Source organism: Lutra lutra, chromosome 4 (assembly GCF_902655055.1).
Source record: "Lutra lutra chromosome 4, mLutLut1.2, whole genome shotgun sequence".
Taxonomy (NCBI): domain Eukaryota; kingdom Metazoa; phylum Chordata; class Mammalia; order Carnivora; family Mustelidae; genus Lutra; species Lutra lutra.
In genome coordinates, this window is record NC_062281.1 from 169971399 (window position 1) to 169992455 (window position 21057).

The 21057-nt window shown below is 39.9% G+C and overlaps 1 protein-coding gene across 4 annotated transcripts in view; it reads right to left on the reverse strand.

Annotated features, from left to right (window-relative positions):
• THRAP3 (thyroid hormone receptor associated protein 3) overlaps positions 1-21057 on the reverse strand; it is a 72903-nt gene that overhangs the window by 41595 nt on the left and 10251 nt on the right. For 3 of the 4 annotated variants that reach the window (XM_047725581.1, XM_047725578.1, XM_047725579.1), the window contains exon 2: positions 8554-8658. The exons of the other annotated variant lie outside the window; for it this stretch is intronic. The gene's annotated coding sequence lies outside the window, so the exon portion shown is untranslated. The remainder of the gene's footprint in view (positions 1-8553; positions 8659-21057) is intronic. 4 annotated transcript variants of the gene reach the window in all.

Genomic DNA, 21057 nt, shown 5'->3' on the forward strand with positions numbered 1-21057 from the left:
CAGGTCATGGTCTCAGGGTCCTGGGATGGAGCCCCGCATCAGCCTCTCTGCTCAGCGGGGAGCCTCCTCCCCCCACCCCGTGCCTATTTGTGATCTCTCTCTCTCTCTCTCTCTCTCTAATAAATAAATAATCTAACACCCCCCCCCCAAACACACACACAAAACTAATGATCTATGGCCTCCTTCCGGCTTTCATTATGGTACTAAACCTCTTTAAACAGCCAACTCGGACACTTAACTGTTGCATTTTAAAATGAAATTACTATTACAAATACCATGGGCTGAACCAGTGGTGCATACTGCAATCACTTTTAGAGCTTTAAAAGAAGTCCATTTATCAAAGATTCTTACTGAGGAAACCTGGAAGGGTTCCGTGCCTTCAGAACACGGAACACTGTTTGCAGATTCCAAGAAGTAGGACTGTGGTCTCTCTTCATGAAGTTATCATACAACCCCTAATACACAGACACCACTGTTTACACAGAATTCTACTTTATAACTCTATTAGGAGAAATAAGTTGTTTGACATCTTTTACAGACACTGATCTTTCTAGGATCAAATCATCTAAACAAGTCTATCACACAGAGGTTTAGAAGGAAAAAAGTGTGTATTTAAGTTTATTTCATTATAAGTTATTTTTTCAAGGCTTTATATTTAGAAGATGGGAATGTATCATTCAATAACTGAATCATTAATTGTTCTGTTCCTTCAGATGCATGAGCCCTCACACTGCACTGTCCAGTACACATATGGCTACCAAGCACCTGAAATGTTACTGGTCTGTACCGAGATGAGCCACACATAGAAAATAAAGAATTTCAAAGACTTAGTACAAAAATCAAAATGTAAACTAACTCACTATTTTCTATATTAATTACATGTTGCAATGAGAATGTTTTGGATAATTACATAAAAATATCATTAAAATTAATTTCATTTGATTTCTTTTGTAACATGGCTGCTAGAAAATCCAAAATTATGTACAGCTCAGACTGGACTTCTCTTGCACAGTGCTGTCCTAGAGGACAACAATGATTACATCTTTTTGAATGCTCAAGTTTTAAATCTGATCCAGATTTAAATCTGGTCCCTTTTATTTTTTTTTTAAGATTTTATTTATTTATTTGACAGACAGAGATCACAAGCAGGCAGAGAGAGAGGAAGGGAAGCAGGCTCCCCACTGAGCAGAGAGCCCAATGTGGGGCTCGATCCCAGGACCCTGGGATCATGACGTGAGCCAAAGGCAGAGGGTTTAACCCACTGGTCACTTTTATTTATTAATTTTTTTAGGTAATCTCTACATCCAACATGGGACTGAAACTCACAACCCTGAGATCAAGAGTGACACGCTCGACTGACTTGAGCCAGCCAGGCGCCTCTACTTAGTCACTTTTAAATTCATCTGTTATTTCTACAGTTTATAGTTTCTATCCACTAAGATTTTCCTGTTGATATAACCACCTGATGGCTTTCCATTTATATCTGCACTTCACCAGATATACTGAGGGAGAAAAAAAGAGAAATGTCTTAAATAAACACACAACTCTATATAAGAAACCAAAAATGATTTCAAGATCTGCTATCATTTTGGATTTTATCCTGAGTCTACAAAAGAAACCAAGAGCCCAACCCGCTGCTTCCATTTAAAAAGAGTTAATGGGGGCGCCTGGGTGGCTCAGTGAGTTGAGCCTCTGCCTTCGGCTCAGGTCATGATCTCAGGGTCCTGGGATTGAGCCCCTTATCGGGCTTTCTGCTCAGCAGGGAGCCTGCTTCCTGCTCTCTCTCTACCTGTCTCTCTGCCTGCTTGTGACCTCTCTCTGTGTTAAATAAGTAAATAAAATCTTTAAAAAAAAAAAATAAATAAAAAGAGTTAAAGGGGGGCGCCTGGGTGGCTCAGTGGGTTAAGCCGCTGCCTTTGGCTCAGGTCATGATCTCGGGGTCCTGGGATCGAGCCCCGCATCAGGCTCTCTGCTCAGCGGGGAGCCTGCTTCCTCCTCTCTCTCTGCCTGCCTCTCTGCCTGCTTGTGATCTCTGTCTGTCAAATAAATAAATAAAAAATCTTTAAAAAAAAAAAAGAGTTAAGGGAGCGCCTTGGTGGCTTAGTCACTTAAGTGACTCCCTTCCGCTCAGGTCATGATCCCAGGGTCCTGGAATAGAGTCCCGCATTGGGCTCCCTGCTCTGCAGGGAGTCTGCTTCACCCTCTGCCTCTTCCCCCACACTCTCTCAAATAAAGTATTTATTAAAAAAATGAATTAAGGCACTATTCAAAGCTACCTACATTTAAAGACAACACAACTACTCCAACTCCAGTTAGATCCAAACACCCAACCAGAACTTAGTTCAGATATATGTGAGCAATGCTGCTCCTCTCTCTGGGCTTTCCTTCAGGAACTGCATATAAACCACCTAGAGAAATAGATCTACTGGGATACCCGAGTGGCTCAATCAGTTAAGCGTCTGCCTTAGGCTTGGGTCATAATGCCAGGATCCTGGGATCGAGTCCCGTATCAGGCTCCTTGCTCAGAGCAGAGCCTGCTTCTCCCTCTGCCTGCCATTCCCAGTGCTTGGGTGCTTTCTTTCCATCTCTCTGACAAATAAATTAAAAAAATCTTTTTTTAAATTTAATAAAATAAAATAAAAAGAAATAGATCTATTTATCTCCTAGAACATCTTATATGTATTCCTTAATAAAGGAACAAAACTGAACTCATCAGGTTTATATAGGAAAGATCTGGCTTGCCACGGCTTCAAAAGACGAAGTGTTGTGGCTCTCACCTACTTGTCCAACACCATCTCAAACCACTCTCGGAGCCACAATGGTCTTCTTTCTGTTCCTTGAACAAGGCTGGCATTTAGAGTCTCAGCACCTTTCCACTTGGCACTGTCTCCAAATACACTCTTCTGCAGTCTCGAGCATGGCCGGATCCTTTCCCATCCTGCTACTCTCGGCTACTTGAAAAGGCCTTCCTGTAACGTATTATCTAATGAAACCTCACTGGACCCCTAGCCCCCAGTTATCTGGTAGTCCTGTTTCATTCCTAACACTTAGGAAAATCTGAAATTATCTTATCTGCCTCCCCAAACTAGAAAAGTAAGCTCCCCAAGAACACAAGTCCTGTCTGTCTTGCTCACTGCTGGTAACCCAAGCACACAGAGCAGGCACAGTAACAAGGACTCAAGCATCTACTGACTGAATAAATCAAAAAAATCAAAAGCAGCCTTAAAAGACAAAGGTAAGAATCTTAAGTGGTTAAAATCCAGTATGCTTATTTAAAAAATTATGCAACTAGTTTCCTATGTACATATGCTTCTAGTCTTTTACTTTCTAGTTACCAATACTTAAGTCTCTTCAAGAACTGAAATCTTTCTCTATGGATGAAAATACGGAGTATGGATGTAATTATGTTTAGTTTACTGAGGGTGGAGAGGAAAAAAGGCTTGCATTACTAAGTAAAAGATAAAATAAGGCTACAGTTAAAACCACTGAATATTAGTACAAGATTAGAGAAATAAATGGAACAAAATACAAAGTTTAGAAATACACTCCCACCACCCCGGGGATACCTGGATGCCTCAGTCAGTTAAGCATCTGGGATCAAGTCCCAATCACGCTCCTCCCTCTGCTTGTACTCTCACACATACTTGCTCTCGCACCCTCTCTTTGACCAATAAATAAATAAAATCTTTAAAAAAAAAAAAGAAAAAAGAAATATTACCTCGCCCCCCAAAAGAAACATACCCTGTAAGACACACTTTACCAAGGTAGCTTTTCTTTTCTTTCTTTTCAAGATTTATTTATTTAGGGACGCCTGGGTGGCTCAGTCAGTTAAGTGTCTGCCTTCAGCTCTGGTCATGATCCCAGGATCCTGGGATCGAGGTCTACACCACGCTCCCTGCTCAGTGGAGAGCCTGCTTCCCTCTCCCTCTGCTACTCCCCCTGCTTGTGTGCTCTGTTTCTCTCAGTCTGTCAAATAAATTAAAAAAAAAAAAGAAAAAAAAAAAGATTTCTTTATTTAAGGGGTACCTAGTGGCTCAGTCAGTTAAGCAGCTGCCTTCAGCTCAAGTCATGATATCGGGGTCCTGGGATCAAGCCCCGCACCAGGCTCCCTGCTCAGCAGGGACTCTGCTTCTCCCTCTGCCTTTCCCTCTCCCTGGTTGTGTGCTCTCTCTGTCCCTCTCTCTCTCTCAAATAAATAAAATCTTTGAGAGAGAGAGAATGTGGGGTGGCGGGGGAGCAGAGAGAATCTTCAAGCAGGCGCCCTGCTGAGCCTGGAGCCTGACAAGCAATGAGATCATGACACCTGAGCTGAAACCAAGAGTCAGACACTTAACCAACTAAGCCACTCAGGCACCCTCAAAGGTGGTTTTTCAAATCACCAGATAAAAGGATAAATCAGTAGTCTGTACAACCTGGCCCAAAAAGTTAGATTCCTTCTTCTTACCATAAACAAAAATAAAATTCTTGATTTATTAAAGAAATATTAAAAAGCCACCGAAAAAGAAAATATTAGTATTTATCTGATAGGCCTGGGTAAGCCTATTTACTAGTTTTCTCAGAGATAAAAGATACTGCATCCACCATAAAAGGACAGGAAAGTAATAATAATAAAGTAATACCAGGCACTTCTCCCAAATGCTTTGCATACATTCATTTGCTTAAGTTACAACACTGCCATGAGGTACACACTATTTATTATTATTCTCATTTCACACATGAGGAAACTATCACAATCTTAAATACTATACTATTTCATCTCTGCTTCAGAGAACAAAAGGGAGCTCCTGAAAATTAAAAATAGAATGCATATCCAGCAATTCCACTTCTGGGTATTTATCCAAAAGAAGTGAAATCTGGATCTCAAAGAGATACTAGCACTCCCATGCTCACTGCAGCACTGCTAACAAAAGCCAAGATGCGGAAAGAACCTAAATGTCCACCAACAGAATGGATAAAGAAAATGTGGTGTACACACACAACAGACTACTATTCAGCCTCAAAAGAAAAAAAAAAGAATTTTTTTAATGAACCTGGGAGACACGATATTAAGTGAAATAAGCCAGTCACAAAACAGCAAATAATGCATGATTCCACTCATATGAGGCATCTCAAATAAACAATCTCATAGAATCAGAGTGAATGGTGGTTGCCATAGGGCTGGGAATAAGGGGAAATGGGCATTTGCTAATCAAGTGCAACAAGTTTCAGTTAACTAAGACTAATAAGCTTTAGAGATCTGCTGTACAATGCTCTATCTATAGTCAACAATATCCACTAAAAAATTTGTTGGCCAGATATCAACTTAAATGTTCTTATCACAATAACATAAATAAATAAATCTTATCATCCATGTCAATAAACTGAAAAGCCTTCATGAGAGGTGGGAAGGAAGGAGTTTGTAATTTACTGCAACTGGAATCCCTGACTCGCATGGGAAAATTTAAGACCAACTGCCAGCCTGTCCTGGCAGCCACAGAAGGCACAAGATTCTGCATACGTATAAAAAGCATAACTATATGAGGCGCCTGGGTGGCTCTGTGGGTTAAGCCTCTGCCTTCGGCTCAGGTCGTGATCCCAGGGTCCTGGGATAGAGCCCTGCACTCTGCTCAGCAGGGAGCCTGCTTCCCTTCCTCTCTCTCTGCCTGCCTCTCTGCATACTTGTGATCTCTGTCTTTCAAATAAATAAATAAAATCTTTAAAAAAAAAAAAGCGTAACTATATTCTTGTAGGGACTGTGACTGTTTAGAGTTGTATGAAGAAGAAGAATGGAGCAAATAAAGATGTTGATGAAGATGGGGTTGCCTGGCTGGCTCAGTTAGTGGAGCATGGAGCCTTTGATCTTGGGAGTCGAGTTCAAGCCTCATGCTGAGTGCAGATTACTTAAAAGAAAAAGCTGACGGGGTGCTTGGGTGGCTCAGTTGGTTAAGCATCTGCTTTTGGCTCAGGTCATGATCTCAGGGTCCTGGGATTGAGTCCCACATCAGGCTCTCTGTCCATTAGGGAGTCTGCTTCTCCCTCTCACTTTCCCTTTATATTCTCCCCTTCTCTCTCAAATAATAAAATCTTTTCTTTTTTTTTTTAAAGACTTTACTCATTTGTTTGAGACACAGTGTATGTGTGTGGGGAAGAGCAGGCACAGGGAGAAGCAGGCTCCCGCTGAGCAAAGAACCAATGCGGGACTCCATCCCAGGACCCTGGGATCATGACCTGAGCTGAAGGCAGACACTTAACCGACTTAGCCACCCAGGTGCCCAATAAATAAAATAAAATGAATGAATGAATGAATGGAGAAGGAAAAAAAAAAAAGAGTTGATAAATATGATTGATATATATATATATGAACGTTAAGTGGAAAAAAACAACAAAGGCTATAAAATGCAATCAAAGAAATTTCCCAAAAAGTAAATAAAGATGGAAAGAGCAGAGAAAGGATAAATTTATAGGATCAGTTCAAAAGATCCAACACCCAATTAACAATTCCACAAAAAGAGTAGAGACAATAAAGGAGAGAAAAATCAAGGACATAATTCCAGAAAATTTCCCAGAACTGAGGGACATTAAGTTTCAGTTAAGTGACCAGCGCGTTAGATGAAAAGAGCCACACAAAGAACATCATTATAAAATTTCAGAATGCTGGGAAAGAGAAGTTCTAAAGTTGCAGAGGTCAAAGATAACTGGTATCTCATGAACAGTGAAAGGCAAAGAGCAATACAGCAGTATCTTCAAAATTTTCTAAGGAAAGTTATGTCCAAATTAGACTTCTAGGGGCACCTAGGTGGCTCAGTAGGTTAAAGCCTCTGCTTTCAGCTCAAGCATGATTCCACGGTCCTGGGATTGAGCCCTGATCGGGTTCTCCGCTCAGCGGGTAGCCTGCTTCCCCCCCTCTCTCTGCCTGTCTCTCTGCCTATTTGTGATCTCTGTCAAATAAATAAATAAAATCTTTTTAAAAAAAATTAGACTTCTATACCCAACCAAACTATCAGTATGGAAGTAAAATAAAGGCATTTTAGACATACATGTCTAAACAATTCACCTCTTGTGTACCCTTTTCTCAGGAAGCCGATGGAGAAAAGTGCTCTTCCAAAATGAGACTGAATTAAGGAAAGGATATGGGAAAAAGTTAACGGGATCCAGCACAAAAGATGCAGGAAAAGTCATGAGGATGATGATGTTGACAGAGCAAGCATGACAGCTGCCTAGAAAACATCCAAAATGGAGCAGATCAGAAGGTACCTCCAGGAAGATATAACTTGTAATATCACTAAAATACTTAAAATACTGAGGAATATTTACATTTCTGGGTAGACTTTAAAGATTAATAACTGATGAGAAACGGAAATTAAGCAAAACAGAGCAAAAAAAGATATTACAACAGAGAAAATAAAAAGCTATGCAAAACAGGAAAATTAACCATGGCATGTGAAATGATTCGGCTGTAAGTTATACACAGCCATACACCTCCAACAGTGAACAGTGCTCTAAGCAAAATGGTATTATAACCAGAGTGACAATAAATGTGAATGTGTGAAGTGGTCAGGGAATTCTACCAGAAACCACCACCATCCAAGGTGGGAAATTAACAGATAATACAAAAAATGAGAAAAATCAGTAAGTAACAAAATAAGCTTACTGTGTAGAAGCAATAGCAAAAATAACAGTAGAAGCAGAAACAACAGCTTCTAGGGACCAAGAAGGATTTTTATACATGTATTAATAAGTAAAATTAAATTCAATAAATATATAAGATGCTTTTTTTAAGAAAATGTACTGTGAGAGAAAATCAAATGTATACATAAATGTATTCATGTCTATCACATAGTTATCAGACAGAGGAAAATGCAGAAGAGCCTAAATGTCTACCAAAAAGGAACTAGTTAGATAATTTGAAATTACATGGCACATCCATGATTAAATGCCACGAGTCATTTAAAAATGCAAACGGAGAATGTTAACAAGAACCAGGTGAGACAGGAAAGTCCAACCCCAATTTGCTTAAACACACACCATATCCAAGTAACACACATATGAAAAGAAACTATTCATCAAAATATTAACAATGATTATACACATAAAGTTTATGGATGATCTTTTCAATACTTCCTAATGAATAAACATGTATTATTCAGGTAAAATAGAAAGTGCTGATTCTACAACTTAGAATCAGAGAGGACAGCAAAGCTACTTTATCATCCTGTTTCAGTTTATTAAGCTGAAAAATAAACACTGCTTAACAACGCAGAACTTCCCTTAAGGAATCTTCTGAACAACTCTTTTTTTTTTTTTTAAAGATTTTATTTATTCATTTGACAGAGAGAGAGAGATATCACAAGTAGGCAGAGAGGCAGGCAGAGAGAGGGGGAAGCAGACTCCCCACTGAGGAGAGAGCCCGATGCAGGACTCGATCCCACCTGGGATCATGACCTGAGCCGAAGGCAGAGGCTTTAACCCACTGAGCCACCCAGGCACCCCTTTCTGAACAACTCTTTAACACATAAGGCTGGTTTTATACGCCAATGAAGTTATTATTAGTTCCTTTTAGCGCCATACATTTACCTTATTTGAACAATGATTCAACTTGCACCGGATCCCGAAGAGACACTACGGCAGAACACTGGCAGCGTCACTGGCTTGTCCAGTTTACAGAGTCAGGATACAATTCTGGAACAAGAGGAAACAAGCAGTTGCAGACTGTATCGTCAAACAGACGCTTCAAATCTCTAAGCAAAAACTCTACTTTAACCCTCGACTTCACTCCAAGTGGACCTTCTCTCTCAAAGCATCCTGGCCTGAGGGTCTTCGGTCTCAGTCAGGTTTTTATCCACCCAACCCCTACCTACAGTAAGGCTGCAGAACGGAAAGCTAAAACCTTCCCCTTATAACCGGATACTCTCACTGGCAATATTTCAGGTGCTACGGTCTGCATTATGCAAGACTAATCCACAAACTTCGTAATTTAACCTGGACAATTACTTCAGAAGAATTAGATATCTGAAACAAAAAAATGTAACTGAGGTATGCCGACCTGAATTTAACACATTGCAAGTTAAAACAACTTCGCATCCTCATCCCTTAAAACACAAAATAACCTTTCTGATCCAATTACTTAAATACTCTCAGTTCTAAACATTACTAACATGACTATACATCAAAGCTATATAGTATTATCCAAAACAAAGTTCCAAGATGAACAAGTATGAATGTCCTTACTCCTCCTAGCTTGTTAAAGCTTTATCGTTCATTCATATTGCTATAGAGAAGGAAGACACCCAAGATTCAAATAATCTGAAGATGCAGTCTTAATCACTTTTTTTCCCACTTACTCAGCATTCACTCAATTAAAGACAACCACCCTAGCTTTCTCTAAAATCTGTGGTTTGCACATAGCTGAACTCTGCCTACCTAGCCAGGAAAAGAAAGGAATGTATTTGCTTAAGCTATGGTCTCTTGGTACATGTGAACCCTCAGCCTAGAATCCCTCCTCCACTCCCACCAAACAAACCCCTACTCATTCTTACAGAGGTCTCCTTCCCCAGCAAGCTGTCCCTGGTGCACATAGGCTGAGTTCTGTACTGCTTCCTGGACATGTCTCGCCTTACACTCATCTCATTACATCCATTAATGTCAATTTCCCTCAAAGGATTACAACCTATAGATACCTAACACTGATATGTGTTTGCTGAGTAAACTGAAAACCCAAGCAATAAAATCTTGACCTATACCAAAGGTAATCAGGTAATTAACATTAGAAGAGGCAATAAAAACTTATTCTTAAAACTAACAGGCTAAGACTATTTTATTCAGATAAAAGTATTCGGTCAGCCCCTTCACCAAATTAATGACAGTGTTTACATTTACTTAGTTCACAGTAACACAGCACTTTCAAAAACTTTCCTGCGAAATACTTTTCCATATATTCATGCCGCTGGTTCTTAGAATATATCCTAGGTTACACCAGCCAAAGCTTTTCCTTGTTTCTAACTGCAGAGGAACAGGGGCTCATAGCAGTCAGCTGGAGGGAAGTCGAAGTGACTGTTCCAGGACTGAGAACCACTTACTCTACAATGCACTGAATTAAAGAAAATGGGCTATTCTATTAATACACCCATCCTTAAGATTCTAACCAGATAGCTAGCAAACACACACACACACACACCCTTCTGTTTTACTACCCCACCATATTTCTTTCCTATTAATTAACCTCCTCTTGGACATCAGCAAGAATTTTATCACCTCAACAAATCTTCAACCTTCCACTGTTGCAACGGGCAAAGAAGCAAATCTGAGGATCTAGCCCTTATTTACTCTGTGACAGTAAGGAGACCCCTAAAGCCTCGAGTCATCCCTGCAGCCGCCTTTATGCACCCTCCCCAGCCTGTCCTGCCTGTGTCGTCTGGACACTCACAGGCATACTTTTCCCTTGGTCAAATGCCAGATGATTAACAAGGACACCATGGCACTGCCAACAATAGACCTTTTCCCCTTTTACACAATTTCCCTAGTTGTCCACTTATTCAACAAAAAATTTATCAAGTATCTACCACCTTGCCCGGTACTATTCTAGGCAATGGTGGGTCGACAATTTAAGTATCTCTTCATTCCCAGCTTATATTCTAGGGGAAAGATGGGGGTACAGAGATATGGGTGAACATACAGGTCCTGCAAGCCATTTTAGGACTTTGGTTTTATTCTGCGTAATGGGGGCTGCCAATGGAGAGTTTTCAGTAGAAGAGAAATATGACCGGAATTATGTTTTAAAAGGATCATTTTGGCTGCTGAGTATAGAACAGGTTTCAATGGGACAAGGTCAGAAGAAATTAATAGATATTGCCTCTAATAATCCAGGTGAAGGACAGGAGTGTCTTAGACCAGAGTGCACCTCAGAATACTCCCACGTTCCAAACACTACCAGACCTTAAGTAACAACATAGTTCCTAAATCCAAACAGAGGGTAAATACTAATATTCTAGGACCATAATATTTGTACCCCTAAAGTTAAAGACTTGAATTATTTTATTCCTCATCTCACCTCAGGCACCCACAGTAATATTAGTTGCTGAGATAAAGAACATGAAGAAAACACAAGGATGACCCTGCCTGCTCCTATGAACCTAAGTTTAAAGCTTAGTCCTCTAAAACCACCAAGCATAACTTGCTTGTGTAAGACTAATTTCCTCTAGCATTAATAGCAAGATACCAATAAAAGTGAACAAAAGAGCAGTGTCTTCTAATTAAGTTAAACCAAAATATCCAAAGAACAAAATTTAGGAGTGCCTGGGTGACACGGTCCATTAAGTATCCAACTCTGTGTTTGGGCTCAGGTCATGATCTTAGGGGTCCTGAGATCAAGTCCGCCTCAGGTTCCACTCAGCATGGATTCTGACTGCCCCTCTCCCTCTGTTCCTCTTCCAGCACACATACTCTCTCTTTTCTCTCTTGAACAGTATCTTTAAAAAAGAACAAAATTTGAGGGTGCCTGGGTGGCTCAGTGGTTAAGCCTCTGCCTTCAGTTCGGGTCATGATCTCAGAGTCCTGGGATGGAGCCCTGCATTGGGCTCTCTTCTCAGCAGGAAACCTGCTTCCCTCTCTCTCTGCCTGCCTCTCTGCCTACTTGTGATCTGTCTCTCTCTAATAAATAAATAAAACCTTAAAAATAAATAAATAAATAAATAAATAAATAATAAAAAAGAACAAAATTTAACCTACTTCCTGTCTGGGGGGAAAAATACTAGGGATTGAAGAGATGATGACAGCTGGGCAAATAAACCTTTAGTGTTTTACCACAGAAAACCGTGCAAAGTTTGTTCTAAGCCCCTTCCATGACATCAGCAGGAACCAAAACAGAATCCAAGTCTGGTGAAAATACTACGAGTGATTTTGGAGAAAAAGATACTTCCCATATGGGTGGCGAATATAGGGCCTTCTACATCAAGGGCTCATCAAATGATGCACAAAGGCCAAATCAAGCCCAGCCTATTTTTTCCTTCTTATTTTTTCCTAACCACCCATGAGCTATGAATTGTTTCTACATTTTTAAATGGTTGAAAAAAAAAAATCAAGAGTATTTCAGGATGTGTGAGAATTCTATGAAATTCAAACTTCAACATCTATGAAGACTTTTACTAGAATACAGCCGTGTTCCGTGGTTTACAGCTAGCTGCTTTCACACAACAGCAGAGTGGAGTAGCTGCAAACGAGACTACGAGGTCTCACCACCTTGTGCTGCCAAAGACTGCGGGGACGCAGGTACAGTTCAGTCATTCAGGTACCATGCATTCTGCCATTTTATTACTAGTTTTAAATTACCAGTATACCTCCATATGTTAAAACAAGACAAAAGCGGACTTTGAACACTACCCATTTAAGGGGCAGTGTGGAGTGTGGATTATTTTGTTAATGATTTACATGGCAAAATTCTGTTATGAAAAAACACCAGGAGTACCTGGGTGGCTCAGTGGGTTAAAGCCTCTGCCTTCGGCTCAGGTCACGGTCTCAGGGTCCTGGGATTGAGCCCCGCGTCAGGCTCTCTGCTTGGTGGCGAGCCTGCTTCTCCCTCTCTCTCTGCCTGCCTCTCTGCCTACTTGTGATCTCTACCTCTCTGAGTCAAATAAATAAATAGAATCTTTAAAAAAAAAAAATGGGAAGAAGGAGCACCTGGCTGGCTCAGTCAGTGGAGCATGTGGCTCTTCATCTCTGGGTTGTGAGTTCGAGACCCATGTTGAGTGTGGAGATTACTTAAAAATAAATTTTAAAAAAAGAAGAAGAAGAAGAAAAAAACACCATAACTTTGCCAAGAATATGATGTGTGTCGACATCACCAAACTAAGCACTCATCACAATATTCATATCTAACAGCATTCCGTTAGAAAATCAGAAAATGTAAAACAGATTATCTCACTGCAACAGAAGATCTTCACAAAAACAAAAAAGTAAAAATGAAACTACAACCAAAGTAAGTTTCTGAGTGGTTCATTTGTTAGCTTAACAGGGAAAGCCATTTATTTACTGTGAGTTGATTAAATCATGTTTGCAGCAGCCAAAGAAATGTGTCCAGAGAAAATCATTCTGTTCAAGCCTATTAGCCTTTTGACTGGAAAAGCTGATGTCAATGGGAGCAAAAGCAGTAGTCAATTAAAAAATAAAGCAGGGATGCCCGAATGGCATAGTCGGGTAAGCACATGCATCAGTCTTTTTGGTTTCAGCATCAGGAATCTGCGCTCTGCAGCGAGTCTGCTTGAGATTCTCCCTCCTTCTCCCTTTGCCCCTCCCACTTATGCACTGGTGCTCTCTCTCTCTCAAATAAATAAATCTTTAAAAAAAAAAAAAAAGGCATGTGGAGGGGAAAGGAGCTGACCTAAGTAACTATGGAAAAGAGTGGAACAAGGAAAACAGCAAAAGGAATTGCACATAATCACTGTATTCTAGATGTTAAAGTTGTTTCCCATGGGGGTATGGGTTAACAATTCTGAAACCATTATATATGTATACTGGAATTAATAAGTATGGAATTAGTAAGTAAATGCATGGCAGATAGTGAGAAGCAAACTTCTCACTGTTGGGAGTAGGAGGCCACAAAGACAGATGGAAAGGGTAGAATGACCTAGGTGGTACTGGATTAGAAGTGGAGATACCAGTATAAACTCCTGTTTCGCTTATAAAAATGGACACACACAGATATGTCAGAAATGTTTACAAGTATTTCTACATATATATAAAATGTTATTATACACATAGCTCCTATATGTACACACACATCTATTTCCTTGCTTTGTCATGTGAGAAGACCTATAAGCAGTAACATTCCAGTACCAATAAGCACATCTAGCATCCACACCTCGATTTTTTTTTGTTGTTAAAATATTTTATTTATTTACTTGACAGAGAAAGAGATCACAAGTAGGTAGAGAGAGAGGGAGAGGGGGAAGCAGACTCCCCGCTGAGCAGAGAGCCTGATGCGGGGCTCAATCCCAGGACTCTGGGATCATGACCTGAGCCGAAGGCAGAGGCTTTAACCCACTGAGCCACCCAGGCACCCCACACACCTCGATTTCTAATAATATTCTCCAATAAAAGAAACCAAAGCTCCTTGGAGAAATGACTAACTCTAGGGCTGACGCCAGCAAGACACTGGATAAGCCTGGAATATCTTATAATGCCAGAAAGGAAGAAAGTGCAACAAACAAACAAACAAACATAGAAAAACCACCACAATGAAGGGAGTATGTCAAAAGAACACTCCTATCCAACTAAGAGTGTTCAAGAGCCAAACTTTAAAAAAAAAAAAAAAGGGACGCCTGGGTGGCTCAGTTGGTTAAGCAGCTGCCTTCGGCTCAGGTCATGATCCCAGTGATCCTGGGATCGAGTCCCACACTGGGCTCCTTGCTCAGCAGGCAGCCTGCTTCTCCCTCTGCCTCTGCCTGCCACTCTGTCTGCCTGTGCTCGCTCTCTCTCCCTCTCTCTCTCTCTGACAAATAAATAAATAAAATCTTTTAAAAAAAAAAAAACTGAAAAAAATGAAGTAATGGATAATTCAAAGTATAAAATATCCCTGAGACTATACTGATATAACTGTATAAATGGATGAGAAGAGACCAAATGTCCATGCCAAAGAATTCCAAGTAATTTATGTATATATTCCACCCTCCAGAAGGCGGAACATAGCTCTCCGTTCCATAAGTGGAGTGGAATGAGCCTAGTGATTTCCTTCCAAAAAGTAAAGTATGGAAGGGAGGAAATAATTTACAGCAGAGAAACCTAGCCAGGTGATCAAAGTTAACATCAACAATAAATCATGTTGGTAACACATATTCCTTGGTATGATGTGATGGAAATGATACCTTACTTCTGTGGTCTTTCTCACTAAAATCCGTAAGACCAGTCTAACCATGAGAAAAATCCCAACTGAGGGACGTTCTACAAACTATCTAACCTACACTACTTAAAACTGTCAAAGTCACCCAAAACAAAAGTCTAAAAAGGTGTCACAGCCAAGAGGAGTCTAAGGAGATGTAACTACAAAGGATATACCAGGATATACTAGACAGGCTCTTGGAACAGAAAAGGGGTTATCAGGTAAAAATTAAGAAAATGTGCATAAAGTAAGGACTTTGGTTAACAATGCATCAACACTAGCTCATTAGCTACGAACAACATACCATACTAATTTGTTAACAGGGGAAATGGGCATGAGGTATACATGCGAACATTCTGTACTATTTTCTCAGATGTTCTGTAAATCTAAAACTGCTCAACAACCGGACATCTGTTAAAAGGGGAGAGGAATGATTTTCAGTCGTGTTCCTTGCCTCTTGGTTCAACAGATATTACAGATACTGCATAGCTGTTTAACTGCAGAAATCAATGCTGGGTTTGAAATGACCGAAGAGCTAGCCTTTCTGAACCGTCTACACAGAACAACTACAGGTGAGAATCTTCAAAGACGCCTGAGAGAACATTAATACAACCTGAACTTGAATCCGCTAAGATGTGGCACCAATGATGGTGGTAAAAAAATATGTAAAGAAGAAAGGGCTTAACTGGACAAATTTACAGGGCTTGTGAAAATGTTAAGGTGTTTCAAGCACATGGTTATTCCCTGTACATTCATCAGCAGGTACTCCACAAAACTTCTAATCACAGGCTGAGCCACTACTGTCAAAAGTCACCTGCATTCACTGTCAATTCACTTTTGTAGACTGAATGAACCATCGTCAGTTCTGCGAATTTTTGTCAGAAATAGAAGGCGGATCCTGATTTGCATTACCAAACAGCAGTTCGATGGCTTCACAGTAAAATTTTATTGATGGGATTTTTTTTAACCTAAAATTTTTCTCAAGAACCACCCTTAAACATTATTATTGAATACTGAAAGGCTTTGGAAATAGCTTTTGTTGCAGACTTGATAATGTTTCTTAATGAATTCAGTAAAAAATTCTAAGGCAAAAAAATAGCATTTTTATGGGAAATACATTATAACAGCAAATTAACTTGAACAGCAAACACTGTCTGAACCTCAGGTAATGTAAAGTGTTACCTTATTCACTCCTCCTGTACTATCAAAGTTAACACAATGATATCTCTGTTCACACAAAACCTCGAAAGACCGGGGCACCTGGGTGGCTCAGAGTGTTAAGTCTCTGCTTTCGGCTCAGGTCATGATCTCAGGGTCCTGGGATCGAGCCCCAAGGCCCGCATCAGGCTCTCTGCTCAGCGGAGAGCCTGCTTCCCCCTCTCTCTCTGCCTGCCTCTCTGCCTACTTGTGATCTCTGTCAAATAAATAAATAAAATCTTAGAAAAAAAAAAAACTTGAAAGACCTATCTTTTTTCATTCAAACTACACTTCCAGCATTATTTCCGATCTTCAGGAAAGTGCAAAGTAAATATCCATCTTTCAAAATCATCTAGATGTGCAAGTGAAAAGCTTTCATCTAGGAATTCCTGGCTGGCTCAGTCAGGTGAGTGTGTGGCTCTTGATCTTGAAGTTGTGAGTTTGAGCCCCACTTTGGGTGTAGAGATTACTTAAAAATAAAATCTTAAAAAAAAAAAAAAAAAACCCACAAAACTTCCATCTAATCTACCATTGGAAAGGATTACTCTGCAGTGTAATGGTACCCAAAAAGGCAAATATCAAGAAATGAATCTAACAGAATTCTATAAATGCCTTCCAAGTGATGAATGTGCTCAAATAAACCATATGCTCAAAAAAATCATATGCTCGGGGCGCCTGGGTGGCTCAGTGGGTTAAGCCACTGCCTTCGGCTCAGGTCATGATCCCAGGTCCTGGGTTCGAGCCCCACATCGGGCTTTCTGCTCAGCAGGGAGCCTGCTTCCTCCTCTCTCTCTGCCTGCCTCTCTGCCTACTTGTGATTTCTCTCTGTCAAATAAATAAATAAAATCTTAAAAAAAAAAATCATATGCTCATGGATTATTTGGCAATACCTGTCTGTGTAAAGACATTTTCAAAGATGACATATGTGCAATCTCACTAAAGATTTCAGCATTAACAGATATACATCTGCCATCCATTTTGATGGATAAAGCTAACTTTGAACCCCATGTGAAATATTATCTCCCAAAGTGAATTCTACTCCTGTAACACACCTGCCTTACAGAAATTGTATTCGACTATTACATTTTGAATTCTGTCAGTAAAATACTTGTTTTCTTGGGGAGCCTGGCTGCCTCAATCAGTAGAGCATGTGACTCTCAGGGTAGGGAGTTCAAGCCCCACACTGGGTGTAGAGATTATTTAAAAAGATAAAAATTTTAAAAATTTAAATATTTGTTTTCTTTCTCTCTAGAGAGAAAAAGTCTGCAAACTCTGGTTCTACGCCATTTGCCTAACAAAGGCATTTAGTGCAAATGGCCATTTAAGAATATACCCTCAATGAGCAGTAATTCTCAAAACTGTGGGGGTCTCAAATGGTAGAAACTGTCACTTTTTAATCCTTATACCCAACAAATGATAGTAAGACAAATAAAATTAGTAATCAATCATCCCAAAGCAAGTTCCAAAGCACTGGCCCAATATATAATACAAAACCACACATGCTCTAAAGGCGGACTACCTTTGATTCCCAGCACCACCAACTAGTAGTTCTGAAACATGTGGTAAGTTACTTTATTAAATCCCACTATCTGTCTCCTCATCTGTAGAACTGATTCCCACTACCTAGAGCTGTTATTAAAACTGAATGAATTAGATGTATGTGAAGTACCTCAAACGATACTTATTCGTACAGGCCAACGTCAAAAATCAGAATTAAAAAACCAGACTTCCACCAGCTAGTATAGGTAATCACATGGTCATTAAACAACTATCATTCTCCTGAGAATTCAGAATTTGTCTCTATGGTAGACTCAGAATATGAGGTAGACACTCGTATAGCTTCAGAACCTTTTAAAGAAGCCCTACACTCTGGCAATAAACCCAAGCCTAAACTTGATTCCAGGATGATGAGTCTGCCGCTTAAATGACACCACTAGTCTATGCCCAGGTTCTCAATTCACGAGAGACAGAGAAGGATCAATATGCCATCCGTGCACCTGACAGTTTCCACCCAGATTGGTAATTTTTAAAAATCATGCTTTCAGGCTATGCTCAAATACCTTGGGGCAAAATAACATTCACATCAGAATCCTCTGGATCAACCAGCAGTTAAGACTGCCAGGAAATCCTAACAGTTGCTTTCCCAGAATTCATCTTTTTATCACATTGCAAAACTTTTACAAGCTAAGATTTCCTAAAAACTTAAACCTCTATCTCCTTGAAAACCACTAGTAGTGTCATGTTAGTGTAATGTTACTAGACCAAATTCGTTTTTGTATCCCCAGTGTCTAGGTACATGTCTGCTGAGTGACAAACAAACCAAACAAATGAATATTGGCTATATATTTACTATAGAAAAATAAATAAAACGGACTTTTAACCATTTTTTCGTGTACAGTTCTGTTGTTACACTGTTATACCATCATCACCACCATCCACATCCAGAACTTTTTCATCTTCCCAAACTAAAACTGTGTACCCATAAAAGAGTAACTCCCCACCCACAACCACCATTCTACTCTATGAATTTAACTGCTCTAGGTATCTCATGTAAGGGGAATACAAGATTTGTCTTTTACGTAGAGTCTCTATCACCTAGCATGTCTTCAACGTTCATCCATGTTGTCGCACACGTATAGTTTTATAAAAGGGAAAAACATGCACAGAATCATGGAACTTGAAATATTACCTAAGCTTTTATTTGCCTGAGCAAAGTGTTTAATTCTGCTTACCTAGTTTTCCTTTGAGTACATACATAGTAAAAATGTCAAATGGTACAAGGGTGACAATGAAAAGCGGTCCTCTCCCTAATTTCTACCCTCCTTATATCCAACTTCCAGTCCCCGTCCCTTATTTTAACTTTTAAATTTTGGAACACAACCCCCAAGCACATGTTACCTTGCCTTGAGGATGTCCTATTATTAAGACATTAAGTTGGCCTATCAGGAGTGGCTAATCTGTCTCTTCTAAAAATACTATCATAAAGATCAAAAACAATGACCTTAAACTTTTTTTTTTAAACATTTCACAAGTATTTCACCCAGTTAACACTCACTGAGCACACTATGAATGATGTCTTTGTTAGGCAGCATACTGAAACAAGAAATATTATAGGCCCTGGAGTCATGTAAAAATTAGTTTAAAACATTCCCTTTTAAGCCTCAGTTTCCTGATCTATAAATTAGAGGAGTAACACTACCTCATAAGCTGCTATAATATTTAAATGAGGAAAAATCTAAATTTTAGTACAGTTCCTAGTAATAAAGCAAGCATTCAAATAATAGTAATAAATAATTCTTGGGCCACCTGGCTGGCTTAGTTGGTGGAAGGTGCAACTCTTGATCTCAGGGTTATGAGTTCAAGTTTCACAATGTGTAGAAACTACTTAAAAATAATAATTTTAAATAAATAAACAAATAAATAAATCATTCTTAATTTCCTTCCCTGGGCACCATGGAAAGCACAAAGGTGAATCAGAAACTCTGTATCCTTCCAAGTCCCTACAATACAACACAGGAGTTTATCTCATCATTCTCTTATCATTACGCTGAGAACCTGGTTATTAAAACAACTTCCAGACGGCCCACACTTACATATTTATGGATCTATTTCTAAATCTCAGTAAGTTATTTGAAAAAAATAACTGTGACCTGAAGTGCTAGAATAAAGACAAAATTTGCTACCACGAGACCCCGTACAGGGTGTGTTAGCCTCAAGGCAGTCAACAGCAGACTTTGTCAAAGAGCAGAGAGCCCTGTGACTGAGAACCCACAATCCGGGGCACCTGGGTGGCTCAATGGGTTAAAGCCTCTGCCTTCAGTTCAGGTCAGGGTCCTGGGATGGAGCCCCGCATGGGGTTCTCTGCTCAGCAGGGAGCCTGTTTCCCCACCCCCCCACCCCCCCTGCCTCTCTGCCTACTGTGATCTCTCTCTGTCAAATAAATAAATAAAATCTTTAAAAAAAAAAGTACAGCAATGAAAATGAAAAACACATATACCATAAATGAATCCTACACACAAGCCTGTGCAGAAAGTTACCAAAACAAATCAATACTAAACATATGAAGCTTAAAACCACAAAAGAATGATACCACATTTTGTACAGGAAAGCATGTATTTTTTTTTTTTTAAGATTTTATTTATTTATTTGACAGAGAGAGCTCACAAGTAGGCAGAGCAGCCAGCATGGGGGGGGAACTCCCTGATGAGCAGAGAGCCCAAGGTGGGGCTTGATCTCAGGACTATGAGATCATGACCTGAGCCAAGGCAGAGGCTTAACCCACTGAGCCACCCAGGTGCCTCAGAAAACATGTATATTTAAGAGAAGTCTAGAAAAACCCGTACCTTGTTATTTTGTGTGTCCCTTTACAAACTGGTTTTTTTTTTTTTTTAATTTACCCATTTAACAGAGTGAGAGAGAGAGATCTTGCACAGCAGGGGGAGCAGGAGGAGAGGGAGAAGGAGGTCCCCCACTGAGCAAGCAGGGAGCCCCATACAGGGTTCCATCCCAGGACCCCAGGACCTTGACCTGAGCCAAAGGCAGATCACCCAGGCACCACACCATAAGTATGTTAAACACCAAAAACAAAAACATGGTTGAGAGAAGGGGAGAACAATCCTAGAAGATTCAACTGTAGAAGTGGAGTTTTAGTTCATAAATTAAATTGATCTCTTAAATATATCACTACCCCTTGTACTATTCTTTGTATTTTTAGATGTCTTCATATTGCATGTTTTTTAAAGCATGAAAAAAAGGTTTATACGATGCTGAACGCTGTGGTTGTGCTCTCTTTAGATTCCCTTTCTCAGCCTCCAGAGAAAAGAGATCCTCTAGGATAGTGACGACAGAAGAGTACTAGCATTCCCACGTGCCTCACAAACTTCTTGGTCAAACACATTTAGATTTTTGCAAACACTTTCAGAGTGAAATAGGATTCATAAAGCAACGTTCTTAGGGTCAAATCAAAGAAACAACTCCACATGGAAGGATAAGCCCATGTTATCTGCTCAACA